Raw genomic sequence first — 10,990 nt, 5'->3', positions numbered from 1 at the left:
ACTCACTTACAGAGCCGGCCTCAAGTGGCCATCCGAGGAACTGCATCCAGTGTGAGCGTGACGTTTTTTAGGCTCTGAGTTTCCCCATTTGCTGTCAACATGCTGACTTTCAGGCCCACGAGTACCCAGCAGTCATTACTACATTATTACATGATTAATTGAACACTCAGCACCTCCAGCTCAGACCACATCTATCCGTGATCCGGGTTTTCATTTCATCTCAACCACACAGCTGTAGATTCACGACTACGCTTCCTACAGCTTTTGCTATTGCTTTCAACAAATCTCTCCCCAGACGTTTAAACTGCCAAAGTGCTCAAAGCTGCCTTTATGGTTCCCGTTGCAGTCGATGCCTTCATGACCGCATTTTGCCATAATGATACACACACACACACACACACACACACACACACACACACACACAGAGACTCACAAGGTGAAAACAACACCAGCCATGCTGCCGTGGCTGGTAAACAGAGGACATCTGTTGTTGCCATATTTTTTATATAATGGATTTCATCCAAGAAACTTGATTAGTCAAAGATGTGATCCAGCCGCGGTGTTTGTTCGCGCAAAGCACAGATATTTGTTCTTTTCTTGGCTGCTTTGCAAACTCGTGTAATAACCAGGGAGCTAGTTAGTGATCTTTATAGTTATCTCTTTTTTCCCTCTTTTTATTTACACGACTTTGAAGAACAACTTCAGACGACACAAATGTTTTGTTATTGCATCATTTTCTTACCCTCTATCACAGGAAACAACACCCAGCTGAGCACTATTTCTATGTTAAAAACTCCCCCGGTGCCCTGAATAGAGGGTAAAAATATATCACAAGCAAATCCTTCATTTCCAAAGCAAAATAGGAGCAACAAGAGATTTGCTGCCAACCGGAAAAAAAAAAGAAAAGAAAAAAACAACAGCTGTACATGCTCATTCTGATTCATGGGCTGCAAACTAGTTTCTTGTTTTGGACTGATGGAGGTAATTAGTCGTGATTTTTAGGGATGGACTACCTCCAGAAAAAATAAGAGAAATTTGAATGCGCTGATGAGGGTCAGTCACACTCCGTTTACTCACAGTCCTATAAGCAGACACAGAATTAATGTTTGACATTGGTTGGCAGCCTGGAGGTCAGGACTTCCCAGGTAAAAGACAGATCTGCGTGTTCAGGAGGTGATTAATAATCTGGTTATATCTGCTGCATAAAATTTATGCTTAAGAGATGTGTCTCGTATGTGTTCTATATTTATTGTGAAATGGTTTTAAAATCTTCTAAATAGCAAAAAGAGAAAGAAAACACTTCAAGCTTCAGGCTCATAAAAATATGCATGAATCACAGAGTTCTGCGTTAACAACTTGATGTTGTTTTAAAAAGTCACAAGTCAAGAGGACTCAAGGTCATATTGTCCAGAAGTAGGATCTCAGCAGAATTTTTTTTTTTTTAAATGTGTATATTTGTTCTAAATAATAACGCTGGAAGGTGGAGTGAGAAGCTGTGGGGATAACATCATCTGGAATAGCAGAAAACCACTGGTAGGACTGTGGATCTAATAGTTTGTGTGTGTCCTTGTGAGAGTGTATGGGAAAACAATACTGGGGACCTGCTCATAGACCAGAGTTTTATAAAAATAGCAAGTGCCACAGGTAGTTGTGCAACAAATTTAAAAAAAGATAGAGAAAATGTTAAACCTATTTTGCACAGCTGGAAAATAATTATGTGAAGTAGGTGTGAATTAAGAGATGAAAAGAAATGTATATGTTTGATGTGCATTTTGAAGTATTGCATTGAAAAGGACTGATGGAAATGACAAAATTCCTAAATATCTTTACATTAGCTTGAGGGGGTTTTTGACTTTTCAGAAAAGAATAAATGGAACTTTTTAAAGATGGAAAGTTTGATGTTTGACAGGACTGATCAGCTGTTTCCACTTCTTTTGTTGTGTTGAACATCCATCCATCCATCCATACATTATCTCTACACCTTAATCCTCACTAGGGTGATGGGGGCCTGGAGTCTATCCCAGCTGACTCAGGGTGAAGGCAGGTTCACCTGGACAGGTCACCAGTCTATCACAGGGCTACACTTAGAGACAGACAACCAAGCACACTCACATTCACACCTACGGACAATTTACAATCACCAATTAACCTCAGCATGTTTCTGGACTGTGGGAGGAAGCCGGAGAACCCGGAGAGAACCCACGCTGCACGGGGAGAACATGGAGACTCCACGCAGAAAGATCCCGGGTGTCCTCACCGGGTCGCAAACCAGTGACCTTCTAGCTGTGAGGCAACAATGCTAACCACTGAGCCACCTTGCAGCCCTGTCTTAAACGTGGAAATGGAAATATCAGCTGTCATGAAAGAATAATTCTGGCATTCCTGAATGAAAACAGTTCCTCCAGTTTTATCTCCAAGGAGGAAAAAGTTTTCTTTGAGGTTGACAAACAACTGAGGTTTGAGGTTATCAAGATAAGTTCAGGTTTAGTTCTGGATTTTCGAGACAACAACGGCGGTTTACTTCTTACCGTGGCATATCACCATGGCAACTTATCCTGAATGCCTGTTTTCAAGAAAGCAAGAGGTCGACCAATCAGTTCTCTTGGAAAATAGTCTTCTACTTGCTCTCCTGACTGTTAAACACATGCTAAAAATAAAGCATAAGGCTCAAGCTGTCTTACATGCCAGAAGAATGAGACTCATAAAAGGACAGCGGCTGTAATTTCAAGACACAATCTTGCGCTGCGTGACGATAATTAAACTGAATCTTGAATACGAAACCTACATCTATGCATCTCCTACACAAAGGGACCGCGATACCATTCAGCATATTAATTACACATTCACACAGTCTGCAGGCCTTTTTCTTTTTGCAGCTTTCCTTCCTGACCTTGGCTGCAGCAGTTGTGCTGTTTATAGCCTGTGTTGTATTCTGAACTCCTCATATTGGTTCAGGATTAAAAATTTGCTCTTCTTGTGAGAAATGTATTAAGTTGTACGCGCTTTACTTTTAGCCCATTTACATGATATGAGAGTCAGCCTACTTAGCACTTTGAATTATGTTTTTATGTCCTTTTTTTTTTTTTTTTTACTTGCTCTCAGCCCGTTTAACGCTGCAGGGTTACAGCTGCAAGAAAAAGGCTGAAACTTTCCTACACGCCAGAAGAATCTACACACCTACGCAACACTTCTACTTAACAGAACATGCACTTGGTATTATAGTCAGATCTGCTCGTGCCCCAATAGTTTGGCTGTAATATTAATAAGCCTGGTAACATTCACACAGTCTGCAGGGTTTAGAATATTTCTCTTACATTATAGTTGTTCTTCATTTCTAAAACATGCCACTCTGGTGCCAGTAGACCTGCCCATGCCTACCAGCTCTGCCGCTTTCATTTAAAGCATTCATATCCAGGACAGGACAGGCTTCGGATCACCACTCATCCCGACTGGATGTTCAGCTTAGTAGTGAAACCAGACAACAAAAACACACCCCGGGTATGTTAAAACTGCTTTACAGTAGAGGCCTCTGGTTTTGTTTCAGGCTTCTTCTCCTTGCTGGATAAGAATCTGCACTACAGAAAGTCTGGGAGCATGTAAATGTTTGAATCGAGAAAGATTTAATGTCAGTTTGAGGAGAGGATATCTGTTCAGCCGTGCACCACATGACCTACAGCGTCATGCAGTTTGTTTACTCCAAAGCAGTTAATGGAAGCAAGAAGCATGTTTTCTTTTCAAGGATGTTTTTGCGACATTTCAAAAATGTGCTTCGAATTTATTGGACAGTTATATATAATGTTGGATAGCTTGAGTGTCTACATCTTACTCAGAAGTTGTACCGTTTATCTTAGGCCCCGTTTACACGCAGCAAAAACGGGGATATTTCAATGGGCCTTTGGTTTACACGTAAAGGGAGCTACAAGTCACCGAAAACGATCACGTCTGAAAACTCCAGCCAACGTGGAGATTTGGAAAAACTCTGTCTTTGTATGTAGACGGGAGGAGACGGAGTTTGACGTCACAGTGTGCGACTAAAGCATCATCAGCATCATACCTGTGCAACCATGTTTACAGTTTTTTTTCAAAGACTCTGATTGGCTAGCATGGCTTTATGCTTCTCGCTACACTGCCCCCTGTAGGTGTGGCAGCTCATAGCAGCTCCTGACAATGTGTTTATGCAGGTTTGTGTAAACAAAGAGTTTTTTGAAAACGTAGATCTGTTTTTGTAAATACCCAGCTACGTGTAAACGTGGCTTTAGTTGGGATTGCTCTAAAAAAAAAAAAAAAATCATGGGGTCTCCGGGATTCATCCTCTGGGCACCATGAACGTCTTTACAAAACTGAACAGCAAGCAGTCAAACAGTTACCAACACAACTGACTACAAGGCAATCATTTCAACCTGAAGGTGGCAGAGCAGCCTTCATCTTCTTCTTAGCAACAGATTTTTAGGGTACATTAAAATATTTTGATTTGATATTTTATATTTGATTTTTTTTCCACAATAGTCACCGAGTGTAGTTCACCACTTTCATTTACCAGCCAGTCATTAGTTATAAAACTGTGCTGCTAGTGACATCCAGCAGATATACACATCCCAGAGGACTGTGAGTGCAGGGAATGAGAGAGATTGCTCTGGGTCTCACTTTGTCAACAACTGATTGATAAGAGGTTTTGTTTTCATGACGCCAACCAGATCACCCAACTCTCTCTCCCTCATTCAATCCCCAGTCCCTGAAGCAAAACTAATCCTAACTAAACTCCCAGGATTCCTCCCATCTCCCGTCCCACTCCTCTTTCTCTCACTCCCCCATGTTCTGTCATTCCTGAAGTGGCACTAATCCTCCCTCCCCTCCTCTCTTTTTCATCTCTTCCTTCCTCCCCTTTCGCGTTTTTATGATCTGTCGTTACCAGACCAAAACTAATCTCCCCCTCTGCTCCTTTTCCCCTCCGTCCCGGTCCTCTTTGCCCCCTCTTCAGCGGCTCTTACCCTCCCCTCCGTCTTCCCCTTTGCTTCCCTCTGACACCCTGGTGTTATTCACCTCAGACCATAACTGTATTTACCTCCCTGCCTTGCTCCCTCCCCACCACAGTACATCTCTTCTTACTCTCTACAGGCAAAGCCATATTGACAGCCGAGCCTTTGGAAAAAAAAAAAAAAAAAGGTGAAAGCTGCCGCCATGTATGTGATGTTCCTCCCCTAAAACATCGAACACAAATAGACTTCATCTGACACTTTGTATCCAAGAGCTGTACTAGAAGGAAGAAGATGTACCGTGTAATAGTGTTCTTCCACCTTTCAAACAGGAGACAGTGGCAGTGCAGCCTGAATAAAAGCACAGCCCAAGATTTTTCCCAGACATACCTGCTGCCGAGCCGGACTCAGACATCCTCTGACGTCTCATTCATATACTGAGATACACTCATGAATCCTGACGTATACACACACACACGCACACACACACAAACACTCGTGCGTTCGCATTGAAAGACGCCCCGCAATTTTAGCTGTATCTCAAAGTCCGCAGAGGCAGAGTGGACGTGGAGAGAACATGAGGCTGTCAGCTCATTCTTCACAGCCCCGCTACAAATGCGTATATCTGCTGTAGCCGCATAATTACAGAGTTATCAGAGCCTTTCTCAGGTCCTCAGCTACCGACAGCATATGAAAAGACCCCAATTAAGCAATTATCTTTAAAGGTAGAGCCTAATTCAGTCATTTGAGCTCCAAAGAAGCATTGAGAAGGAGACCACAGTGGCTGACAGCTAATTCAGAAAGTGGGGCTAAAAGCATTAAGGCTCAGATAAAAATGGAGAGAGCTTGTCATCATGTAACGCTCTGAAAAATTGCAATAGCTGCACTGAAATGTCAGGCTCTTGTCAGAAAAGATTACGTTTTTTTTAATATATATATATATGCATGCCGTGAACATTGGTGCTGCTTTATCGTATACGTCCATTCTTGGTAACGCCGCGGCTCTTACACGAGGACTTTAGTTGGCTTTTAATAACACAATCGAGTGTTTTCACTCTCTAATGGCTCTCAACAGAACACCAGCGTGCCACCTTTTAGTTCTGCTCTTTAATAGTTGCTAAACGCTGCTGTCATTTTCACAATTAGCTTTTCTCTGTCTTTGTCGTCCTCCTCTTAAATGCCGCCCTAATGATGGGCACGAATCACCAACCTCGATTTTTGTTTTGTTCGACGACGAGGTGACTCCAAATTTCAGCGTGCGTTATTCTCATACTTTCAGATTACTTGGGCTTCGGTTGTCCATAACTGTGAGAAGACGGTGCTGCCGCCTGCTTTGCTACGTCCGTCTTTCTTTCTTTCTTTTTGTTTCTTTCTTTCTTTCTTTCTGCGCGTCTCTGCGGTTGCATCAATCTTAATTGTCTGCGTTATACTGTTTGTCAATGTGTCTACACTACTGGGGCAAAGTGAAGTGATAGACGACCCGACTATCCTCTCACCTCTCGAGCTCACAATTTATGGGGAAGGAACTGACAATTGCAGTTTGGGCTTTTTATAACTTTTACAGTATATTCTAACTGCATGTTACAGAGTTACCTAAAATGTATGTTTCGCTGGTGGATGAAAACCCAGAGCCGTGCTGAATGCGTTTTTTTTTTTTTTTTCCCATTTCGGCAACAGTGCTTTGGCTCGTTCCGACAATAATCAACACAATGATAGCCAGACATATTGTAATGCATTATTCATTTTTGTCTGTCTGATTACCCACTACCATTTGACAACCATCACACTCAAGTGTGTTTGGATTACAAGCAGCGAGGAGTGCAAAGGGGGAAATGGCTCATATATTGCCTATCTATCATGCAAAGAGGGTCTTTTGCAGCAGCGAGGGAGAAGAAGTAAACATGCACCGACTCACCGTGGGTATAGTTCATAAACACTAAGCTCTACTCTGACACAGTGTCTATCCTGAGGGAGGATAAGTAGCCTCACGAGTGGTCAATAAGTCAGGCGGCGCTCTGTAATCCACAGAGATAAATCCACTGTGCCAAGGCAATTCATAACATTTGAGTTGTGTGGGGTCATTTAACCGTTTCCATTGATTACTGTCATTTTGGAAGCGGTTACCGTCAAGAGGGTCTGAATAGAGAGGCTACTTAAGGCTGGACATGCTGATCAATAGTGCAGTCTCCAGGTCCAGACAAGCATCTCACACATCAAGGCCATGTGGAAGTCCTCTGTAGCTCTCCTCCAGGCCGGATCAATACGCCGCGCGGAACACGCTCTCAAACTGCATATCAACAGGTGCAGTTTAATATGCCTCATTTGTATGACTGAGTCATTGAATCATCTCAGATTGAGTCGCCTTGTTCTACATAAAGCGAGCAGTCAGACGCTTCGACCGCCACTTGCCAGCGCAAGAAATATACTAATGTTTAAAAGACCCCTAAAGGATCTGCCAAGGTTGAAAATCAAGATAAAGCGCTCAGTCGATCCTAAAATTGATTTATAACCTACCTCTCACAAAGGGCTTTTGAAAATACATGAGCCAGTGCCACTGTGTTTAAGACTGATTTCATTTTGAGCCTTATTGCCTTTGAATAGAGTCTCAGGACATAATCCAAAAAATATGGTTGGATAATACCTCCGAGGAGTGATGGGGAGGCGACTGAGAGAGACCCTGAAATGCTGCGTCGTGTGTTTACAGTGCAGCATCAGAAGGACAGTTGGCTTGACCCCTGCTGCTCATATCGACAGACATTACTGATTTTTCTGCTATAGGACTCGGTATGCCACTAGCAATCCCAACAGGTCGACTCATGAAAGAACTCTCTCTGCAAATCTCATTATCCTTTTCAATAGACCGACTCATAGAACAACTTCTTACACAAACACACCATAAGGTCCAATGAGCGCAGTGTGCAAGGTTAGATCAATACAACTAACCGGCAACATGCCCGGGACCAAACGTCTTAAAATCTGTATCACAAGAGGTGCCGGAGTCGCCTCTAAGACCGGATCAATGCCTGACCGGCCGACTCCATTAGAGAACCTTTTTATCAACACGAGTGACGGGTGGAGGCGGATGAGTTAACGCTCAGGCTCCAGCTTTAACCTCTCGCAGTGAGTTTAGGTTGCACTTAAATGCATGAAGTCATTAGAGAGACTCGGTGGAGCTCCGGCTTCTTTACAGGCTGAGCTCTGAACAGAAAACAAACACAAAGCGGAGGATTACGCGGCCGCTTTAGATGTTTAGACCGGCGTCCGTCAGGGATGCGTCTGATTGGTCCCAGATTCACTCACCCCAAACATACAACCGGAATCAGACGAAACTGTCTTCGGCGAGCGGAACAAGGAGCAACAGATGGCGTGGCTATCACATAGCTCTGATTTCAGCATCATGCAGTCAGTCTGGGATTACATGAGGAGACAGAAACAACTGAGCCAACTGTGTGCAGCTCTGGAGACAAAAACGAAGCTACAAGAGAGTGAATATCCAACATAGATCCACCACGTCACCACAAACCTGACTCCAACGTTCCCTGTATGAAGTAGCATATCAGTTTCTTGCTGTGTTGCCCTCAAGGGGCCGAAAATAATGAAATCACTGGACTACACAACATCAGCATTAGTTAAACCAATAAATCACACATTTCCTGCTGCCTTAAGTCGCATCATGAGCTCTTGGATCTTCTACTCCTGCCTTTCTGGCTAATTGAAAATTGGAAGATTTCATTTTTTCAGCAATAAGCCAAAGCTGTGAAATACCCAAAGACATCAGAGAGGCTGTTGGAACCTTCACACGTCACTCAGAAACATGTCTTTTTACAGCAGCCTTCCTCTACAGTATATGTAATGTGATTTTAGTCATTCCTGCTTGCTTTTTGGACTTGTTTTTATCCCCTATTTTTATTATTTAAGCACTTTGAGCTGCATGTGTTACATAAATGATGCTATAAAACATAAATGCATTCTTATTGTTGCTGTCATTATTATCAACCTATCAGATTTCCTCCATTTGACCACATTTGCATAATGTGCTCATTCACAAACAGACCAAGCTGGCATTTGGCAGCAAATTGTACGCGTTGTGCTCGTTAGAGGACGATCGCCTGAGGTGATTAAAGATGGAAAAATACATGTATTTCAGTTAAACCGTAAAGACCAGTTCTGGAACTTTCCTCACATTGTTTTTGGTGGTTATCCTTTGCTCTTTCTTTTTTTATGACGCCGCCACGGCTCAAGAACAATCATGTGGCGTTAAAATGTGGCTCCTGGGAAGTTAAATTTATGCCCTCGTTTAGTCTTGCAACACTAATTCTCTGCAAAACTGAACCAGTTTAATGAAAGATTGAATCTAAATAGCATTTGAGGAAACTGCATTATGCGGTTTATCAATGCCCTTTTAACCAAAGAGTAAAAAAAATGGAGGATATTTGCTGGAATCAGCTACGAGATGATGTATTTTGATTTGCAAACATATTAGATGCAGTAGTTTCATTTATTAAAACCTGCAGTGTGACATTTAGACTCTTATTCATTACAGTGCGAGAACATCGAGTCATTTCTAACATCATAACACAACATCAGTGTTTTCAAAGGGGTCTTAAGTACAGTAATAAAGTTAAAGAAAACTGGGACTTATGTAAGACTTTGCAGGGGAGCCGGCGAGCCGTCACATTGACTGACGGTCTCTTTTTTTAACATTTTTTTAACTCTCATTTTGCGAAGGAAAAAGAAAAACATGTAGGAAGCTCGCGGTGGGGTTTTTTCATATATTACATTAAAACTTGAAACAAGTTATTTTTCCATTTCTTCTAGTCTTTTGTAATGTGCTCAGCCATGTGCCTTCGGCTCCGGACAAATCCCACCAGGGTCTTTAATTTAATATATGACACTCATTTTGCTAGAATTGCCCTTCTAGCCTCAAGGTCTCATGTCATGTGTCTCAGAGCGTTGGGGGGGATCGCTGCATATTTTCATTTTCCTTGACAGTATCAGTCTGAGGCAAATCTGTAAATCACATTAACTAAATTATACATTTAGCGGAATGTATTATTCAAGGATTAATTTGTCACCGACAGTTTGTTGTTTCACAGAATATTAACCTTAGAATGACTTGATTTTTTTCCTGTATGCTTTGATAGATTAGTCTTATGAATTATTTCGCGCTGTTCTAAAATTCATTTTTAGAAAATGATTCTCTGGACAGTCTAATGGAGCAATTTTTGGGCTCTTTGTTCAATCCGCCGTCTCTCAAACATAAGCTCTCCTCTCTCTCTCTCTCTCTCTCTCTCTCTCTCTCTCTCTCTCTCTCTCTCGTCTCTCACGTTCTCCATCAAGCTCGGCTTCTTTTAAGGAGGTGTCCCACAGCGCTGATGACACCCAGACATAAATATCCCTCCTCGCCAGAGCACTTTTCATCTCCCTGCTTGACCCCCTTTTCTCTCTCTCCTCTCTCTTGATTCTCCCTTTTTGTATTTCCGTCCCCGTTCACATCCCTCCGCTGTATAGATCTACCGTTTCCTTGCCTTGGCTCTCTTTGTGTCTCACCTCCTGTAAGATTACCCTCCTTTAACTGAGCACATCTTCACACCCCGTTGTCCTGCATGACACTTTTTCACTTTGCTTTAAATTATTCATGGTTAAACTTAATAACACTTTGGAGCTGTTTTTTGGAAGATCCCTTTATTGAATGGAGGTAAAAATGTGCCAACACAGAGGACTGATAGAGAACCAAACCAAGGCTCTTCGTCATGCCGTATAAATGTTGAAGAAACGACGGTGCTAGTAGCCGTTATGGCTCATGGTCGCCAAAATCAAAGTCTTTTTTTGACCTAAGGCTTAACGAACATCTACTAAACATGATTAATATGACTGGATGTGTATGAAGGGAATATAACGTCCACGATATCGTCTTTTACTTTTAACTTATGGAAGGAGATGACTGTTTTATCTGGGTATGTTGAGTCTAAAGTCAGATCTCAGTGTCGCAAAGGTGGCTGCTCGATCACCATGGT

The sequence above is a fragment of the Stegastes partitus genome, unplaced genomic scaffold (genome assembly GCF_000690725.1).
Source record: "Stegastes partitus isolate 25-593 unplaced genomic scaffold, Stegastes_partitus-1.0.2 Scaffold329, whole genome shotgun sequence".
Lineage (NCBI taxonomy): Eukaryota > Metazoa > Chordata > Actinopteri > Pomacentridae > Stegastes > Stegastes partitus.
This window is presented reverse-complemented; position numbering follows the sequence as displayed.